The 14,684-nt window shown below is 39.7% G+C and overlaps 1 protein-coding gene and 1 long non-coding RNA gene across 3 annotated transcripts in view; one reads left to right on the top strand and one right to left on the bottom strand.

Moving 5' to 3' along the window:
• Positions 1–14,684, top strand: part of BCKDHB (branched chain keto acid dehydrogenase E1 subunit beta) — a 238,506-nt gene that overhangs the window by 131,333 nt on the left and 92,489 nt on the right. The window lies entirely within an intron of this gene.
• Positions 2,829–14,684, bottom strand: part of LOC118905114 — a 93,418-nt gene continuing 81,562 nt past the window's right edge. The window contains exons 2-4 of the long non-coding RNA XR_005022166.1: positions 11,368–11,478; positions 3,149–3,207; positions 2,829–2,991 (exon numbers count right to left, since the gene is read on the bottom strand). This is a non-coding gene — a long non-coding RNA (uncharacterized LOC118905114). The remainder of the gene's footprint in view (positions 2,992–3,148; positions 3,208–11,367; positions 11,479–14,684) is intronic.

Below are 14,684 nucleotides of genomic sequence, written 5' to 3'. Positions count from 1 at the left end.
GACTAGAATTCATGAGTGTTAGTTTAGGAACAGTACAGACAGCACTGTGTGAATGAAAGGGGTGCCTGGAATGAGTCCAGCCGCAGGAACTGGCAATCCAGCTGGGTCTTAGGTCTCTTTGTCAGGTGGGTTTTGATTCCTACTGATGTTCATTTGATTCTCCACTTTCCATGTACCAGCTTCTTCATCATCCTGGCTTCTTCAGCTCCGATTCAACCTTTCAGTGCCAGCGCCCACTACCAACTGGCAATTTTCCTACACATCTTATTTTAAATTCCAAACTGTGAGGTTGGCCCAATCATCTTTGTAACCTGCCTGCCAGGTTGCTGGCTAGCCCACAGATTGGCTGTTTTTCCTTTTTGTTTGTTTGGTTTTTTTTTGGTCTGGTGCTCACCGTTGGTTTTGTCCTTTGTAGGATGACTGCACATCCCAGTTTGCCCAGCATAATTATTGTTCCAGAGCAATTATTATTTTTTTCTCAGTGTTTTAAAATCGAAGTATAGTTGATTTACAATGTTGTGGTAGCTTCTGTGATTCAGTTCTACATACATATATATCTATTTTTTTCAGATTCTTTTCCCTTATAGGTTATTATAAAATATATAGTTCCTTGTGCTGTAGAGTAGGTCCTTGTTGGTTATCTATTTTATATACAGAACGGTTATTCATAATACCTTCAAAACTATCTTGGTTTGGACAGTACATTATTTGGTTATACTACTCATTAGTCTCTGGAGCTGTACAACATGACTGCTTATTCCGAAAGCAGGAATTGTGGGACAAGAGTGTGGTGCTGGTTGGTAACTAGGCTGGGGAGGGTGGTACTGAGTAACATCTCCGCTCCGTGTAGGGTATAGTAATGGTAGCCTTGAAGAATCTGTGAGATGTCCAGAGATACTCCACTGGGGATAGGGTCTCATGCTAATGGAAGGGAACAGATAGAGTATGGCATGTAGATAGGTGTCCAGAGACCTAAATCAAGCAGGGGTAAAGGTAGATCCATAGTCTGAGTATTCAGATAGGGGTCAGAGGAGAGAATGGTTTGGCAGGTGGTTGAAACTGGCACGTCTTTATCAGGCAGAGGGTTTTTTCTCTGGATCAAGGGTTAAGGGGACAGGACTCAGGCATGGAACATCACGGCTGTGGTACCATATTCCAGTCACAGACTGACTGGGCAGGATCTAGTCACTAAAAGACCGGACAACAGGATCAAATTTAGCTATGAAGTGACAAAGCAAAAGGGAGCATGACCTAGCAGTGACACTCAAGTACAGGTATATTAGGAAAATTATACCGAGCTGGCTTATTCCCAGGCAAAAGCTTATTATGCTGGATTATTTTATTTATTTATTTGAAGTATAGTTGATTTAAAATGTCATGTTCATTTCTCCTGTACAGCAAAGTGATTCAGTTTCATACACACACAGGCACAATTTTTTTTTAATATTCTTTTCCATTATGGTTTATCATAGGATACTAAATATAGTTCTCTGTGCTATACAGCAGGACCTTGTTGTTTATCCATTCCATACATAATAGCTTACTTATTATGATTTATTCTTCAGCACCAGCGTGAAGGCTGGAATGTCACGGAGTATACATCCGAAGGTAGGAGTATCCCAATCTGGAGACAAGAGTAGGGAGTGGGGAGCCCCATGCTTTTTGATAAACTTTGCTCCTTGATGAGCTGAAATGAGTATATATCTGGTATAGGAAGATTCTGGGTGGATAGAAAGAACATTCTAAACTCATATCTGGATAAAACCAAATTAAATTAAACATTGTTTGACAGCAGCTAAGAATTACTGAGAAAAGTCCTCAAGTCATCTATATTTAAAAAAATCCCACTTTAGATCGGTTTCAGTGTAAGTATAGGGCCTTAGAATTATGGAGGCTATGTTTATATTTGCCTATTTTAATAAATTTATATAAAAATGAGCTCACTTTTTCTTTCAGTCAACTCTGACAGTGTCACAAGCTCTAAATATAAGCAAAGTGTCTACGAAAAGAAACAACAACACTATTTCCTGATGCCTCATCCTGTAAACATGAGTTTATCAAATGACAGAAGCTACTGGGCTTTTATGCTGGGAAACTGTAATTGGGAAACACATGTTAAGTAGTGATATTTGGAGAAGGCTGAAGTGTCTGATGACAGACGGAGGTGAGGGCTGGCGAGGTGTGGAGAGGGAAGTTTTGAGATTATTCTCCGTGTGTGTCTGGAACCATGAAATAGCATAACTAGAGGTATGTGTTGTGGTAGAACTAATAGCTAGGCAAAGGGTGGTTTAAAGAAACCTGTTGGAAAATTAAGTGTCCTTTTGAGGTAATATCCCGTAGAAATGCTGAAAGGCATTGCTCCTAAGTCAAATCTTGAAGGGTTCCAACATAATTATAAAAAAAAATTAGCTCTGTTAAAATTACCCTTAAAAGAATTAGGCATACATCTTTTTGTTTTGTTGTTATTATCTAGATAGAGAAGAGAAATGTCTTTGTTTCGAGGGAAAAATGGGTAACAGGTGTTTTGTTTGTGTGGTTTGTACTTTTGTATGTGTGCGTCTACCATAGAGTAGCAGATAATGTCTTTTTACAACTCATAGGAAGACTTACTTTCTTCTCTACCAAAACGCTAGACTTGTGGAAGCTGACAAAAGTCATTATTATGATTTTTGGCTCACGAAAATAATGATATCTTGGAAAAAGTGAAGGAGTGTGGCAATGAAAGAAAGACATCTGTAATGCAACAGACAAATTATTTAAACAAAAGATACAGTGTTTCTTTAATTGGATTCTCATGGCCTATTGGTTTAAAATATGCTGACCAAAGACACTATCTGGAAGAAAGGAACTTCGGATTTCTAAATCAGTTTTTCCAGTTTGGGTTTTAATAGAATTCAACAAACTTTTATTGAGCGCCCACTCTGGAGCCAGACAGCCTGAGTTTGATTCTCGACTTGATGATTCTACCTCTCTGTGCAGCCATTTCCTCACCTGTGAAATCGAGAGGACAACAGTAGTACTTACTCTCTATAATTACTTTGACGAGGAACTGAATTTTGATTATGTATAAAATATTCAGACCTTGCCGCTTGCCGCTTTGACACACAAAGTCAACTGAATTAGAGACTGGGAATTTAAAGGTACTCACACTGTCTTTGTGAGAGGAACAGGTAAGCCAGGTAAGCGACCCCACAATTTCAGTATTTTCTGATGGAGACAAGAAAACATTTGTCAAAAGTTGCTGTGGGCCCTGAGGTGGAACAAACAACAATCTTAGGGGAGTAGTTTTCTGGAGTAAAACTCGAGACAGATTTTCTGTAGGAAAGGAAAAAAAAAATTCCTCCGAAAAGTCCCAGAAACAAAAAGTAGACGAAGCCGTAGGCTGGGAATCATTCATTTGCAGCTTTTTGAGCTTCCTTCCTTGCTGGGCCCATCGCTGCCTCTGGCCACTGTTTAGACACTTGGTAAAACCAGGACGGAGATGGTTTTAAGTTCTAAGTTCATTTGTGCTCTTAGAGTCTACTTGAGTCTAAAGGCATTGTGATAACTGGAATAACAAATGACCATCCTCAGCCTAGTTCTCTGGACTGTTGGGTAATTATTGACTTCTGGGTTGGGTTAGAATAACACCATGAAGAATGATCAGCATTTTTATGTCATAGATCTTCTCTTCTACCCTCTGTCAGCTCTAATGAATGAAGAAGAAGGGAGGTGAGTATTGTTAAAAAGAAAAGAGAGAGAGGAAGACGTTTTTAAGACCAATGTGTGGGAGTGATGCTTTAGGATAATCTGGATGTTGTAATAATTTGTGATTCTCTAACCTGTGAAAACTGTAAACCGTTAGGCAATGTAAAGTTTTTATCCATTTGTGGATGTGCAGAAATGTGACTTTATTTCTCTGTAACTGAACCCAATTTAGTTCTGGAAACTTTTTTTCTGCCATTAGTGGGGAAAACATGTAATATTGCTGCTTCAAGTTAGTATCTCTTTATAATGCACCTGGGGGTAACTCTTCAGTCAAATTTAAGATGTGATGCAGTCTGCAAAATTCTCAGTCATTCTTAGGGCTGCTGCTGCCATTCTGTAGTTCTTCTCCCACCCCCGCCTTCACCCCAACTGCAGCAAACTCCAGATGGAGTCTCAGTGGCAGGGAAGCACGGGGGGCAAGAAGGTGTCCATCCAATCCATGGTCCCATGGCCTTTGTTGTGTGTCTTCTCCTGCTTGGACTTTGGCCTTTGTCTTCATGTTATTCCCTGTTGCTATGTCAGAAGCTGGGGCATCTTCCGGTTGGTTTTTAGGTTAAGATAAAACCATGATGACTGCTTGCTGATTCATTGGCTGGCTGCATGGTTGTCCATGCTCAGAATCCTCACTCCCTACCCCGAGTGCTGCAGCAAAAGCTCTGCCAGGCCTCCCTTGAAGGGGCCTTGGGAATGATTCTGGATCTCTGACAGTCCGCTGGAGCCAGGAAGACAAGGAAACTCAGAGCTCTCAATCCCATTCTGCCCTTCCGTACTTCGCCACCATTGCTGCTGTGAGGTATCTACCAAACTGACTGGGAGGACGCATCAAAATTGTTCCCCCAAAGGGATTCAGATAGGAAGCTGGGCAAAGCCTCTGATGTTTGTGGATACCCTCAGTCAATCTGAATTTTTTTTACCATCTTACCACCCCATCTCCTGTTCATCCCCCTGCAAGACACACACTTGCATACACACACCTTTGAGGACCCTGATGGTGTTTACACTTTAGTTAGAGACTTTGGTCCTTACCCCTTTCTGCCAACCCATCAAACTTTTGTCTCTTCTCCTAGAGCCAGGAAAACTGCTCTAATTATCGTGTTGTGCTATTGCCATGCTCTTTCGGTATCTTTCATATAAACTCTCAATTCTACATGTTCCAAGCCAAATGCTTTTGGAGCATCAAACGTACCACTTTTCTTTCAAGCTCTCACAGTAGAAAGTGTGGGTTCAAGACAGTTGCTTTTGCTGATCTCACTTAAATAATTCTATCTTGAAAGTTAGAATTGAACAACTCTGTCTTTGTTCTTGGCTGTATGCGTCTGTCCCTCTAAGCTGAAGCTGCCTCAGCTTTACTGGGTAGAACAACAAAATCAGTGAGAATGAAAAACAAATCAGATGATATTAAAAAAAAACCCCAAAAAACCAAACCCACCCCACCTGTTAAATCTTCTTGCCTCCGTCTGAATTGTTATACCACACGAGGGGATTACTCAATCATTTATAGCCCTAACTTTGTGATGATGAGTCAGGCTGAAATCCATGCATATTTATAAACCCAAGTGTTAGTTTGTCATGATGTGTTACAGATGAGCTAATGTTAGATACAGAGGGGAAACTGTTGGTCAAAGTTTAAATTCTCCTCTCTGATTCACTTGGATGTCTTTACAATTTATTGAAACCTTCTGGAATCTTATCTCTAAAAGAGACGTAATGACTCACTTACGATGATAAAGCATACTGTTGGTAATTCTGGAGATGATGGAAGGGTGTCACCAGCCAACCAAATTCTATTATCAGAGACGTAAAATGAATAGAAATGGTTCTTGAGATGACCCCTGTGTAGTTCCTGAAATAGCAGCTCCTTGGACAATCACCATTGTGCATTGCTGCTGATGGCTTTTACCAGAAGTCTCTGCGGTGATGAGGACCACTTGAACACTGGCTGTGTCAGGGTGGTTTGATGCTTTCTGCTACTTCACATTCAGAATGATCCATGGTTCTTTCTAAATTGCTATTCAAAGCCTCAGGGTCTTATCAGTGGGAGTTTAAGTATCCTTGCCCAGTAATTATAAGACCTGCTTGCCTCAGAGTTTTTCAAAGAATAACATAATATATGTGAACATTGCAAACTTCAACTTTATGCAAGTGTTAGGTGATTGTTATTATTTTTACTAACTCTACTACTGTACTCTCTTTTCCCTTCATCTATTTCTCTTTCTTTTCAGTGCTTTGGGATAGTCATGCCTATTAAGCTTGAATTGTAAAGAAAGTGGCCTTTTTTCAGAGTCAGCACCCTAGCTGGTCAGTGTCATCTGTATCTTTTCCACCTTTTGAGCCATGCCCTGGGACTTCTTTGGTTCTTTTCGGGTCTGTGATGCTGTTTTTTTTGAGCATGGGATACACTTCCAAATGTGCTGCTTTTTTATGCTGACCTCCATTCTCTGCTGCCTGGTTTTGTTTTATTTATTTTTTCTCCAGTCTTCTTTGGGCTTATCACTTACCAACTGGTTTGAAAGGTTAATTCGTATTCAACATGTGGGTCAAATGCCAGTTATGTGTAGAGTGTTGTGATTGTTCTGGGGAGGGGGATGAGCCCGGGGGCCCAGGCTTTCCCCTTGGCCAGTGGCGGCGCTGCTCTCTAAGCCTGGGAACACGAGAGGTGAAGCGGAGAAGGAGGGGGGGCTTGGGGCACAGTCTGGGGCGGGAGTAAAGAGCCAGTGCTGTTAGCTTTGGATATGGGGGAAGCTGGAGGTGTCCTGTGTGTGAAACGTGGGAAAGGCTTTGACGCCAAGTGGCAGAGCTGGGAGTTATTAGCATAAAGACTGTGATTGAAGCCAAGGGAATGAATGAAAGAAAATGAAGATGAATTCCCTGTTGAATAACTACCAGACTTGCCATGGTTATTCTTCCGTAAGCAGATATCCTGGTGGGGGAGAAGCCCTCAAAATAGCTAGAGCGATGTTGAGGTATTTATGTGCTGAGTGTCATTGATAGGCTTTGTGGAAACTACAGTTTTGCAAATCCATGACAACCTCAGGGCAGAGCTTCTCAGCCTTGGCACTGTCGGCGTGGCGTTTCAGATAATTCCTTGTTGTGCGGGGCTGTGGTGTAGACTCTAGGGTGCTTAGTAACATCCCTGGTCTCGACCCCCTGGATGGTGGTGGCATTCCACTTCCTGCCCCTCCCACCCCCAGCTGTGACAACCAGAACCGTCTGCAGACATTGCTAACCGTCCCACGGGCTAGATGATGCCACCTAAGCAGGTTCTTCTCTGAGCTTACGTCAAGAATTTTGAGAGAAGCTCCATTAGCTCTTCTGTTCCAAAAAAAGCTGAAAAAATGCGTTCACTTCTGCAATGATTCTGACCCCATTAGTTAACGGCTTACTCATCATTAAGTCATTTTATAGGGTTTTTTTTGTTTTTGTTTTTAAATCATCTACTGCACAGGAAAGCACTGATAGTGTTCGTTTCAAATCAAATCCTGTTTTTCTGTATGTGTGTATCAATATATAAATGAAGGAGATGCTGTATTCCAAACGGTGAAACAGCTTGTGGTGATGACGCAACCATTTCACAGGACCTGCTGTCAGTTCCTTATTAACAAACATTTTAAGGCAAACTGTCTAAAAGGGTTACCTGAGAGTTCTCTTGGGGATGGAGGTAAGAGGGTTTGGGATTCAAGTGTTCTAATAATTTGAATGTAAAAAAATTTAAACACAAGGACTAGAACTTAATATTTTTAAACTTACATTCTTTTGTAGTTCATCAAGAAAAAGAATATAAGAAAGTCACTTAATAAATTACCTGTCTTGGTAGCTGAATTAACTTATAGCTTGAAACCCTCCCCTTAAAGTTACTCAAGTTTACGGAAACATTGATAGGGTACGTTGATTGCAAGCACGTGCCTGTGTATGTGTTGCTCGGAAACGGTACCGCTTGGCAGCCTCTGAGAACGGTTAGCATGTTGTTTGGCTCTGTTTCTTCCCTGACCACTGACCCCTGCCTCACAGCCTGGTGTTCCTGACACTCCGTTTGGGGAAGGAGCTGAGGGAGGGGGTTTAGATCATGGTACATCACCTCTTCTCACAGATCTTCCAGCATTTCTTCCTAAGCTCACGTAAAATGGTAGCTGCTGAATATCTTATATGCCTCATAGGATTGTGGCTGTAGACTTCTAGCTCCCATCTTAATCTTCTTCTACCAAATGGAGGAAGAAAGAATAAAATGGATTCTAGCCTTTGCAACGTGTACTGAGCCCGCACTCAGAGACCCCATACCTACCCTCTCAACGTTTGATCACATCCCTTGATTGGTAGAAATAGGCGGGAAGGGGGCAAAGGGAGGGAATACCAGAATTTGGAGGTCTTTCTACTGCTTTTCATCTTAAAGATGGGAAGAGTAGGCTCTGGACAGGTGGGGAAGGTGAGAGCCTTTTCTCTGTGCTACTTCTGCTGTCATTTGATTGGAATGACTAAGGCCACTTTGGAACCAGCAACTATATTTTATCGTTTAAGGTGGAATTGGATTTGGGCTCATCTAGTCTTGTACAGTACAAGGAAGATGGAGTGAAGATAGTATGGTAACGAAGAGTCTTATCGCAGGAGAGGCTACGTGGTGCAGTGGAGAGACCATGCTTATCCTAACTCCCTGTGTGTACTTGGTCAAGTTACTTAATGTCTCTGGTCCTGACTCCTCATCTATAAAGCCCACTCAGGGTTGTGAGGATTTGATGTAGTCATTGTGTAAAGCACTTAGTAGTTGTAGCAGCAGGTTTTATAGTTTAAATGGTGAATATTTAGGTTGTTTGCTCAGGAATTATGTGATAACTGTTTAAGAATTGTTCTCTCATTGTTCAAGATTCGGATTCCTATTTTGGCTTCACCACTAACTCGGTAGTATCCTTGGCTAAATCGTTTAATTTTGTGGGCCCTGCATTTCTTGTAGTATTCAAAACTGTTAAAATTGATGACCTTTCCAATCCAGTGGTTAGGCCTCGGCGCTCTCACTGCGGGAGGGGACCTGGGACCCATCCATCTTCGGGGGGAACTAAGATCCCGCAAGCTGTGCGGCAAGGCCAAAAAAAATAAATAAAATAAATAAATTGATGACCTTTCATTTTCTAAGCTCTGAAATTTTATTTTGTTTTGCTATTTAAAAACCTAGACCTCTTTTTGTTAAAAAATACATCTATTAACTAATTGGAGTTTGACTCATCTGCTAGGTTTAGCAGCCATGGCAATTGTTAAGCCTTTTACAAATAAACTTATCATTTTTCTAGATAAGTATGCACAAACAGAACAAATTGCTTAACTGGTATTTTACCACTTAATTATGTATTAAAGGATCCTTTTTAAGGTTAGAGGATGATATAAACTTATTTAAAATGTCTCCAGAACACTCAGCCTATCACAGAAATATGTGACAAAGGCAAAATTCTATTAAGTGATATTTGTAACCAAATGCTTTTAATTTCCAGGCAATATGTTGCTGCAGCGGGGGTGGGGTAGGGGGTTATGTGTCCTTTTTCTGCGTTTAGATTTTTTTCTCTCTCTGACATATGTTTATTGTATAAACCAAGGAGAGTACTTATCATTAGGAGACAACAACTCTCACTCCAGGCCTCAATTTTCAAGTATCTCTCATACTCTCTCTTCTCACGGAAAACTACTCTTAGGGTCTTAAAGACCAACTTTTTCTTTTATGTATTTCTGTTTGTTATAGTGTGTGCAGCAAGCAACATCAACAGATGGTGGATTCCCTCATATATAATATTTTTAAAGATAATGATAGGGAGTTAAGTTATTAAGCCTCAAATCTAACCCACAAAAATACTTTCAGCGTTAGCTGTGTGCAGATTTTTGATTGAGGTATTAGCTTATTGGACTTTGCTGCTACTAAATAAAAGTGGGGACTTTATCATGTAAGTATTTAAAACCTAACATAGACAAAGAGAATATGAATTGACACAGAACAAAAACTCAATTTTACACCCTCATAATAGCTCACATTATAGAATGATTACTGTGGTTGCAGGTATTGCGTTAAGAGCTTTAAACATCCCAACAATGCTTCTAGGTAGGTGTTAATACCCCATCCATTTTATAGACCAAGAAACTGAGGCTCGGGTTAAGAAACTTGCCCATGTTCACACAACTAGTGAGCAATAGGGCTGAGGGTTGACCCAAGCTGTCCAAGTCCAAAGCCCGTGATGAAGTTGTTTTTAAGATCCAATTTCCCAAATTTCCTTCATCCAACCCTGAGACTTATTTTTGTTTATATCAAATGAAGTGGCAAATTGAGTGATTTCTAGAGAAATTCAAGTCCAAACAATGTTATTGCTGAGGTCATTCAGATTATTTTTGTTGCTAGCATTTGATAAATAAGACTGTGTCATGAACTAGACATGGTTATAGACGAATTAGGAAAGTACCTTAGTCCTCCACTCACTGGCATCTCAGTTGTAAAACCACAATTTGACAAGATTATTGGTCACAAGTTATTTTAACAGACTTTCCAAACTTAGATTTTCTGAAGTTAATAGAAACTGAGAAACTTTTAAAATAGTTTTATTTTCTGGCCGCAATGCGCAGCTTGTGGGATCTTCATTCCCCCACCAGGGACTGAACTGGGCCCACGGTAGTGAAAGCGCCGAGTCTTAACCACTGGACCGCCAGGGAATTTCCTAAAATTGTTTTTCAAAAGCATCAAATGAACTGAAGCCAATAAAGTGATGTACTTTGTATAAAACTAGGGCGCTTTGTGGCCACCTTCTTAGATGGTTACTTATCCATGAAAATATACTGTCTAATATTTAAAGCAATCTAAATCTAATTTCTTAACATTGAAATTTCTGCAAAGAATGATTATATATAAATCGAAGAGATACTAAAAGAATAACAGATACTAAAAGTAACAGATATATATTAGGCATTAAAAATGTAATTAGACAACTAAAGCCTATTGTCACACAATTTAAACCAAAGCCATTTAAATACACTTGTTTGTAAAGTCCCTTACGTTGTAAACTTTCTTCCTCTTCCTCCTCTTTCTCCACCCTTTCCTCTTATCAGTATCATGACCTTGATCATTGCCATCATCTCCATCACCACCCTCTCCATCAGTTGCCTCCTAATATCTATATCAGTACTTAAATTGCAAACAACAGAATCCCACTCAGGCTTAATTAATCAAAGGAGCAGTCTATTTGGAAGGATATCTTGTAATTTGTAGTTTGAGTACAATCTGAAGAATCAAGTCCCTTGGAGCTGTGCCAGGGTACACGGACGGATGTGCTTGGAATGGGCTACAGGTGAGAGTAGATATTGATTCCTCAGTCTAAGGTCAGCTGGCTGGGTCCTGGGGCCGTTACTTCTAGCCTGTGAGCAGTCTAGCCCTCTCACCCCAGTGTGCCATGTAGATGTTAAATTTTTACGTATGCTAAGACTTAAAAATGGCTGGAAAGTATCTTAGAACAGAAGACAGAGCAGATCTAGAAATGAAGGAAGATTGCAGGAAGCAGTGGATGGTCTTTTCTGGTTTTGACCTTTGGGGTCAATGAGATTTTGATCCCTGTGCAAACATGCTGTTTACTCATACAATCGGCTTCCAAGAAAGAACCTTACTTTGGGGCCATGTGTCCATTCCTTGGTCCAGAGAATGTTGGGTGCTTTGGTTGATAGCCCTTCCCGTATGTCATCTTATGGAGGGGGATTAACTTCCAAAAGGAACATCACCTAAAGGAGAGAGGACATGAATGGTAGTCAGGGAAAATAGTAACATGTCATGTTGTGCCATATCACTTTATCGTGCGTAAAAATACTATTTCTCTTAATATGTTAATCACAGATGATATTTGGCCCAAAATTCATGGCGACCTATATAGTGTTTTCTGAACATTATATGTTTTTTACAGTAAATCTTGGAGAAAGAAGATTTTCAACCATAACTTGTTTTTAATTCTAAAAGAGAAGGTAGAGGTCATTTTAGCTTTTATAGATCACTAATTCCTGTCAAGGTTCTAAAATTTAATTATTATGAAAATGGAACTATGTTTTAAAAAAAATCTTCAGAATTTGACTTAAATTGTCTTTAGGCAACATTTCATAAGTAATTATTTCTTTGCTAAAATAATCATGGTCATTACTTTATTATTACAAAGTAACTGCCTAGGATGTTGTATCAATGATAGTATCTATGTTTGATTCAGGCTTATGCGCTGTGCATGTTAGGGTCAGCAGGATGGGCCATAGAACCACCTTTTCCCTTTTCATAATCAAATCTAAAAAGGCAATAATTTCTCCTCTGATTTCTTAGTATCCTAGTATCCTAATATAGTATTAGTACTTTATGTCTACTACTACTGTTTTATCATAACTCTGTCCCCATCTCTTTTAGTGTACCTGTTGTTTTTTCCTCACGTCATGTTTTTTTAATCGGATTCTTTTTGAGATGTGGTTTTCCTCTCCAACTTCTGCATTATGAAGTATGATTGTAAAGTAATGTTAGTGATCTTTTTAATTGCTCATAAACAAATTTTAAAGATAATTCTGAAAGAAAAGTTCCAAAATATTCTGCAAAAGCTTTATGGTTAGAATAACAGTATCTTTGGGTAAGTATTTTGAAGAACAATATTCATTGTTTGTTTAAAAATGAGTCTGATTATATTATCATTACAGGTTATATTTGCTTTTTCTATATACTTTAAAAAATGTATTCAACAAACTTCTAGATTGTCAGCTCCTTGAAGGCCAAGCCCAAGGGTTATTTGTTTTGATTTTGTACTTTATTGATTTTTGTTGATTGTACATTGCACTCTATAAACTGCAGTATGGAAAAGAGATAAGTGCCATATATAATCCTTTGTGAGAATTATAACACAGTAATCATTATAATGTTTTTCAAGTTCAATTAAAAATAGCCATCCTTCTACAGTTTTCCCAACGTGAATCTTCCACATGAGAGTTTTCATATACCGTTCCTTTCTCTCCACTAATAGTGGCCTCTGTTTTTCTGTATTTAAAAACTGCTATGGTATTAATTTCTCAAATACTTTGATTTATAAAAAATAGAAGGATAAAAATTCAGATCACCACAGACAGTTTATCACTAAGGAACCTGAAATTATTGTATAGCATGTAGCAGGGAGAAACTAAATATGGAGAAAACAGTTTTCCATGTTATAGGATCATAAAACTAGAAGGATTTTACCATCGTCTTTCAGTGTATAGTGATGCAAGGAATGGGTTTGGCTCCATGTGATTAGAGAACAAGGGAAATTTAGTTTTCCAAATCGAATTGTGTTGTGTAATTTTCCATGGAATATGTCTTAGCCTCCAGAGCATAAAGGATATGCCTCATGTACTGTGTGTGACGTTTCTTATTCTTATTAGAGAAAATGTAAAGGATATAAAAATCTTAAATATATTATCCTAGTCACTAAATTTATTTATGGACAACTAATAAGACAATAAGCCAGAGGCAGAAATTTGACTCTGGGGTTTTGGTAGCATGGCTCTGCCATCAGGAAAGTGTATCTGTGCCCTGATGCCATGTGCCTTTGTTCACTTCCCCCGTATTAGAGAAGCCTCAGTCCTTCCTTCCCCTGGGTGTCTCCTTTGCTTTCTCACTATTACCACATTCACAACACTTCTGACACTTCCGGTCACCGAATGTGTGGGGTTATTTCCTGACAACAGGCAATTCCTTGACACCAGATGGATGTCCTAAAATTTAACTCAGTTCTGATACTGTCTACCTGGAAATAGTGTAAGATCCCATAGATTCAGGGCCCAGTCCCACACGACTGCTTTCACCCCACTTCAGATGCCAACTGCAAGTAGCAGGTCTCCAGGTTACCTACAGCTTTTGTCTGACTTGGCTGTAAACAGGAGGTTCCCACAACCCCTTCCCTGGGTTTGATTAATTTGCTAGAGCAGCTCACAGAACTCAGAGAAACACTCACTTAGGTTTACCAGTTTATTAAAGGATGTGATGACGGATACAGATGAACAAAGAGCCAGATGAAGACATACACAGGGAGAGGTCTGGGGGTGTCCTGAGCTCAGGGGCTTCTGTCTCTGTGGAGCTGGAGTGTCACCCTCCTGGCACACGGATGTGTTCTCCCACCTGGAAGCTCTCAGAACCCCGTACTCTTGGGATTCTAATGGAGGCTTCACCACATAGGCATGATCGATCATTAGCTCCATTTTCAGCCCTTCTCCCTTCTCGAGAGAGTGGGCAGCCGGGGTTGAAAATTCCAAGCTTCTAATCATGTCCTGGTTTTTGAGGTGACCAGCCCCTATCCAGTAACCAAATAGAGGCCACCCAGAGTTGCCTCATTAGAAAAAAGGACACTCCTATTCCCCCAGAAAATTACAGGGTTTCAGGAGCTCTGTGCCAGGAACTGGGGGCAGAGACCAATATATGTTTTCTGTTGTCTGTAGAAATGCTAAAAACTCACACCCCCAAAGGTTGGAAGTTCTATAATATGCTTGTCTTTGAATTGAGAAGCCATTCATTTCTCTTTGGGTCTCTAGGTTGGCAACGAATAATAAGTTTAAGTCAAGAAAACTCAAAGTTGGCAAAAATGGCCCATTATTTAACTTCCTCTTCCTTTAATGTCACATTTTTATGTTTTAATATAATCTATGTATATGCATGTGTGTATGTATATGTAAGTGTGTATATGTACTTATATGTATGCATGTGAGTTGTATATATGTAAAGTTGTTTGATTAAGGAAACTTTGATTTAAATTCACAAAGGCACCATTTTTTTTAATTAACTTATTTTTTATACAGCAGGTTCTTATCAGTTATTTTATACAAATTAGTGTATACATGTCAGTCCCAATCTCCCAGCTCATCCCACCCCCCCCAACCCCCCCACTTTCCCCCCGTGGTGTCCATACGTTTGTCCTCTACATCTGTGTCTCAATCTC

The sequence above is a fragment of the Balaenoptera musculus genome, chromosome 12 (assembly GCF_009873245.2).
Source record: "Balaenoptera musculus isolate JJ_BM4_2016_0621 chromosome 12, mBalMus1.pri.v3, whole genome shotgun sequence".
Lineage (NCBI taxonomy): Eukaryota > Metazoa > Chordata > Mammalia > Artiodactyla > Balaenopteridae > Balaenoptera > Balaenoptera musculus.
Note: the sequence above shows the minus strand (reverse complement) of the source record. Positions and strands in the feature narration are given on the sequence as shown.